Here is a 6,340-nt window from a genome sequence, read left to right as displayed (position 1 = left end):
CCCGGGGGCTGAGGTGACCTCCTCCTTGGGAACGAATGATCCCTGAGGAGAGGGGCGAGGGAATAATGGAGCGAGCGACCCCCTTCCAGGGGGATGAACTCTAAGGGGACGAATGACCCCAAGAGGAGGTCCAGGGAGGACCAATGAAGCTCAGGGGAGATAGAGCCCTCAGAGAGTGACCTCCCCCTTGGGAACAAGATACCCTGCCCCCTCACCCCCCACCTTAGACGGGCAATGCGACCCCCGTGGGATGTCTAGAAGTGACTGCAGGCGGAGAGGAGGGAGGCTAAGGATGCGGCAGCTTTGGAGAAAGTGTAGTCCGACTGCAAGTTCAAACTCGTGCAGGCTCCAATGGGGGCGGTGCAGCGGCCGCCTTCTGTATTGCTGGGTGCGGGGCGAGGGGGAGGGGAGTTAGTTGCTCAGTCATGCAGGACTCTATGCGACCCCATGGACGGTAGCCCGCCAGGCTCCTCTGTTTATGGAAATCTGGAGTGGGTAGTCATTCTCTTCTCTATCTCCCCCCGCCCCCGGGAACCCAGAGATCGAACCCCAGTCTTCTGCATTGCAGGTGGACCCTTTACCATCTAAGCCACCAGGGGGAAAAGCCTAAATATTTGGTACCCCAGGAGCTCTTGGCTGGTGGAGAAGGAAATGGCAACCCACTCCAATATTCTTCCCTGGAGAATCCCAGGGAAGGAGGAGCCTGGTGAGCTGCCGTTTATGGGGTCGCACAGAGTCGGACACGACTGAAGCGACTTAGCAGCAGCAGCAAGTAGCTCTTGGCTGGAGCCAGAAACGCTGTAAAATACCCCTCCCCAAACTGAAGGCAGGCACATCCCTACTCCAATCCGGATGCTTCCTAGTTGCAGGACAGAGGAGGAAGCAGCCTGAGCCTGGTGAGGGATTTCTGTGACCATCCTTTGAACTGAGAAAGTTTTATCACAACTTTAGGGAGAATTGGAAAATAGAGGGAAAGTGGAAGGAACACCCACAGTTGCACCACTTGAACATAATTTTCCACCTGTGTTCATTCCCTTCAGGTATGTTTTCATAAGTATGTTTTATATTTAGTTTCATTGATTCGTTCAACAAGTGTTAATAAACACCTTGCATATACCAGGGACTGTCTAGTGAACAGAACAAACCCAAACATCCTACCCTTATGGAGTAAGTTTTCTAGTAGATAGTTGTATATAATTTGTAAGCATAGTGCTTTCCAGTTCCTAATTCACACTTCATTTTCCATGTTACCGCAGACTTGTCATTATAAATCTATGGATTGTTTCCTCAGTTAGGGATAATTTCCCTAACTGCTCTCATCTGATTGCTTCTAGTTTGTGGATCCTGTGCATAATCTTTGACACACCCTTTTAGTTCTTTTCCTTTAAGTGAGATTCCTAAGCCACATCGCCTTGTTTTTCCAAATATAAGAAGGTGAATAATAAAATTTGAGGAAGACAGTACGTGCCTCTGGAGATGGACTTGTCATGTTAGAGGGAGGAACAGAGCTGCCATCTCCCTCAGTCCAAAATGGCCCCAGGAAAAGGTGGTAATAATTTAAATGGGATTTTATTTCATTCTTTGACAGATATTTACTGAGTGCCTATTGTATGTTGGACAGTGTTCTAGGCATAGGAGGGGAACAGACAGATGAAGTCTCTGCTGAAATGGAACTTTGTGCCGTTGGGGTGGAGGTGGGGCTTAAATTTTATGCAGAAAAGGAAAACTGAGCCACTCAGTTCTCATTGGAAAGAGACTTCAAAATACTTTTCCTTAAAAGTCAAACACATTTCCAGCTCTCAATACTTATCTCGTAGTAATGATGGTCCCTGCCTTACAGATCTGAAATTTAAATGTTTGATTGTGTCCTGAAACAATACTCAGTTAAGAGAAATGTAGAAATAAAAAGCTTTTGTGAGTGCCTAGTTGATAGTGTACCCCTAGGGCCAACCAGAGAAGCTGATCCTGAAAAATAATTAGGAAAAGAAAATTATTTCATTTACTTGCCCTTAGTTCATCTCTTTTAAAAACAGCTTTCTTAAGGCATAATTGACATACAATAAACTGCACATATTTAAAGTATACAATTTTATAAGTTTGACATATGTACACACCCATGAAACCATCACCACAATTAAGATAGTGAATATCCAATATGTTAGCCAGAGTAATTTTTGTGTATAAAGTGAAAGTGACTGCAGATGACAGTTGGGACTTTTTGCATATGTCTTAATCACATTGAGTTCCGTATTGTGTGCCTGAGTATAGTCAGTTATTGAGAAAACCTTGGAAATTTTTCTTGAAAAGATTTTAGTAAAGATAACTCAATAAGGAAAGAATAGTCTTTCCAACAAATGGTGCTGGAACAACTGGATATCTAAACACAAATGATGAATTTGTACCCTTACCTCTTACCATCTATGAGAATTAACTCAAAATGGATCAAAGACCTAAATATAAAAGTTAAAACTATGAGTCATATGCAAACATAGGTGTAAATTTTTGTGACCTTGGATTAGACAGTGGCTTTTTAGGACACCTGCAGTACAGCTGACAAAAAGAAAAAAGATAAATTAACTTCATCAAAATTTAAAACTTTTGTGCATCAAAGGACACTACTGAAAAAAGACAACTCGCATAATAGGGAAAACCGTATATCTGATAAGGGTCTAGAATCTTAAATAAGAGTTCTCTAACTCATACCTCATCTGTAAAATGACAAAAAATGGGCAAAAGGTTGGAATAGCCATTTCTACAAAGACGATACACAAATGGCAGTAAGGATATGAAAAGATGTTCAGTATCACTGGTCACTAGGGAAGTACAAATTAAAATTACAGTGAGGTGCCACTTCATCCGACTAGCATGGCTGTAATCAAACCAATTGACAGTCAAAAAGATGAGGCTGGAGAAAGTTGGGATATTCACATCCTGCTGGTGGGAAAGTAAAATGGTGCAGCTGCTTTAGAAAAACAGTTTGGCAATTTCTCAATACGTTGAACAATTACCATATGACCTAGCATTTCTACTTCTAGGTATATACCAAGAAAATGAAAAAGATACGTTCATATAAAAACTCATGCATAAATGTTCATAGTAGCATTATTTGTAAGCTCCAAAAAGGGGAATTAACCTAAATGTCCATCAGCTGATGAATGGATAAATAAATATGGTCCATCTATATAATGAAATCTTCAGCCATGAAAAGAAATGAAACACTCATACATACTACCATGTGCATGAATCTTGAAAACTATGCTAAGTGAAAGAAGCCAAGGACAAAAGGCCACAAACTGTATGGTTCTGTTTTTATGAAATGTCCAGAATAGGCAAATCCATAGAGACAGAAAGTTGATCTGTAGTTGCCTAGAACTAGGGAAACAAAATAATCAGGAGTGACTCCTGCTGAGTTTGAGGTTCCTATTTGGGATCATAAAAATGGTCTGAAAAATAGATAATGGGGATAGTTGCAGAACTCTTGTGAATCTATTAAAAGTCACTGAATTGCACATTTTTAAAAAGGTGGCTTTTATGGTATGTGTGTGTGTGTGCTCATTTCTGTCCAACTCTGCGACCCCACGGACTGTAGCCAGCCAGGCTCCTCTGTCCATGGGAGACGGGCAAGAATATTAAAGTGGGTTGCCATTTCCTACTCCAGGGGATCTCCCAGACCTAGGGATCGAACCTGTGTCTCCTGCATCAGCAGGTGGATTCTTTACTGTTGAGCCACCAGGAAAGCTGTTTATGGTATGTGAAGTATATCAAGTTAAAAACAGAAAGAAAGACACAGGGAGTAGACAATCAAAGACCTAAAAAAAAAAGAAGTACCTACCACATAATGGGGCCAAACCTCATGTTCTTTCCTAATAGGGGAGCACCTCAGGCCCTCATATGGAGTTAATTCTTATTTTAGAATCTTAAGCTCCAGCAGTCTGGATTATCCGATTCCTTTGTTGCACATTAAGCCAGTTTATCACAACATTTGTCCTCTTAAAAACAGCCCTTCCTCACCAAGGTGGCCCCAGCAGCCATTTTTATACTACACGATCTGATCAACTGGACCATAGGGGAACTTAACTCAAAAGGGCCTTCCTCTCCTCTAGATTGGTTTCTCTCCTCTAGATTGGCACTGGGAGAGAGGTAGCTCTTGGTTCTCTGCAAGTGAGTTGATGTAACTTCAGGGTTTGTAGAGTTGGAAGCCGAAAAAGGGAGTTTACAGAATCAAAAGAAAGAAATGGGCAGGCAAAGGGAGCAGAGGTGAGGATACTAAGAAAATGGCCTTTTTGGTTTCTGCTGAGTTTCCACTTCCTGGTTCTGACTCCTTGGGTCACTTTTGCCCTCAAGGTACCCCCATAAGCTTGTAAGAACTTCGTTTTTTTCTTAAGCCAGTAAACTTTTAAAAGTTGTGGTTGGAAAGGCTTTGGCTATGGCACTAGGTTCCAAGAGATGAAAAATGTACTGTCACTGGTAATGTGGGTGTTAAATGTTTGTACGAATGCAGCATCTTAGAGGTAGGAGGCACTGCTTGAGGCTACCAGTGCTAAAAGCAGCAATAAATTAATTAATAGCCTATAAAAAGAAGTTCCTATAAAAAGCAGAGCCAGGAACTCCAAAAGCCTCATCTGTCTGGGATCATTTAGTCGAGAGGCCAGCAGTAGCTGACCCTGTCTCATGTTAGGGCGTTTAATTGCATGTCGTTACAGTGGCCTTGAGCTGCAAACGGTCAGCCAGATGAAGCTGTATCTTTTGTTCAGGAGTATCTTCAATGAAAAAAAAAAAAGTTTAAATTACCGTTCAGGCATTTATAGATGCAAGATTCACTTATCTGGCACTGTAGACATTGTAAAATATGTCATTGTATAACATAATGACAGATGCATGAGCTCCACGTGTATAATTATATATCTCCAGAAACAGCACATTCCCTAAATAAAGAACAAGTTGGTAGCAAAAGTGAGGAATAAGTTACTTTTAATTTTACTGTTGCTTTTCCCATGGAGTCCTTAAGGCTGAAGCCTTTGTGGAACACAGCAGAGGAAAAAACTCTGACTCTTATCTAACAGGCCATGTGTTGATCATATCTGCTAGATCACTGGATCGCAACCCTGTCAGACTCAACATTCCTTTAAGAAGAAATATTTTCTAATACCCCATTAGGAGACTTGAAAGAAATTAATATGAAATATGATTGGCCTACACTCATATATATATGTGAATGTGCATTGTGCGTGTATATACATAAACATTTAGTTTACATTTTCATAATGATTAATGTTGAGCTTTTCATGTGCTTATTGGCCATTTGTACATCTTTGGAGAAATGTCCGTTGAGATCCTTTGCCCATTTTGTATTTGGGTTATGTGTCTATTTTAAGTTGTAAGTGTTCTTTATATATTGTAGTTTCAGTTCCTTATCAGGTGTATGATCAGCGGTGGGGAGGAGTTATAGCTTATCGAAATGGAAAAAGTGGAAAGTATATTCTTGCAGACGAGCTGGACCTGTTTTTGAAACTGTGTCTTGAAATCTCAGTACATTTGGTTTCTTGGAAGCGAAATGATATCAGAGACCACATCCTTTGAGTAGAGGACGGATAGGGGAAAAAGCTGTGAATACTCGAGGTGATGAAACAATTGTGAAGTCAGCCTGTAGGGAATTGTATCTGACGTTGCTGAAAACAAAGGTATTCAGGAGTGGATACAATGTGTGCCAGGCACTGGGATATGTATAAGATTATTTACTAGTTATGCATCCTTTAGAAGAGCTGTTTATATTGGGGGAGTTGGTTTCTTTATATGTAAAATGGGGGTCGAGGTTACTGTGTCAAGTATATCGCTTTTATGACAGTGATAACCACAGCTAACATGCTGCTAAAAAGTTTATAGGTTTCCTTTCATTCAGTGTCACATGAACTGTGAGGTAGACACTGAGAAATAAAACCGGGACTTGATCTTGCAAGGGATTGAGTCAGGATTTGAGTCCCTGTCTGTTTTAGTTCAAGATTTTTGCTCTGAAAGATTTCGTTATGTAGTTTTAAAATGCTGTGAAATTTTGTCCGTTCTAAATAATTGTGTAATATTACATGGGACTCTTTTTGTGGTTCCATTGCTTGGTATGTAATGTTAGTTTAAGCAATAATGAGGATTAGGGGGGTCACCTTGAAATGGGAGAAGTTGTGCTTGTGGAGGTGATCATTATTGGAACCCCCATACATTTCATCCTGTTTCCTGACGTTAGCCTGTAATGTAATATCTTTTCAGATTTACTTAGAAACTATTAGATACCTAAATGTTTGGAAGGATTACCTAACAGATTTAAGATAATAGGACTTCAAGAAAATAG

At 40.7% G+C, this 6,340-nt stretch overlaps 1 protein-coding gene across 3 annotated transcripts in view; it reads left to right on the top strand.

The window, feature by feature from the left end:
• IFT81 (intraflagellar transport 81) overlaps nt 1-6,340 on the top strand; it is a 223,822-nt gene that overhangs the window by 149 nt on the left and 217,333 nt on the right. For all 3 annotated transcript variants that reach the window (XM_027566817.1, XM_027566816.1, XM_027566818.1), the window contains exon 2: nt 952-1,040. The gene's annotated coding sequence lies outside the window, so the exon portion shown is untranslated. The remainder of the gene's footprint in view (nt 1-951; nt 1,041-6,340) is intronic.

This window comes from Bos indicus x Bos taurus, chromosome 17 (assembly GCF_003369695.1).
Source record: "Bos indicus x Bos taurus breed Angus x Brahman F1 hybrid chromosome 17, Bos_hybrid_MaternalHap_v2.0, whole genome shotgun sequence".
Classification (NCBI taxonomy): domain Eukaryota; kingdom Metazoa; phylum Chordata; class Mammalia; order Artiodactyla; family Bovidae; genus Bos; species Bos indicus x Bos taurus.
The sequence above is the reverse complement of the archived record's forward strand: the minus strand, read 5'-3'. Positions and strand labels throughout refer to the sequence as shown.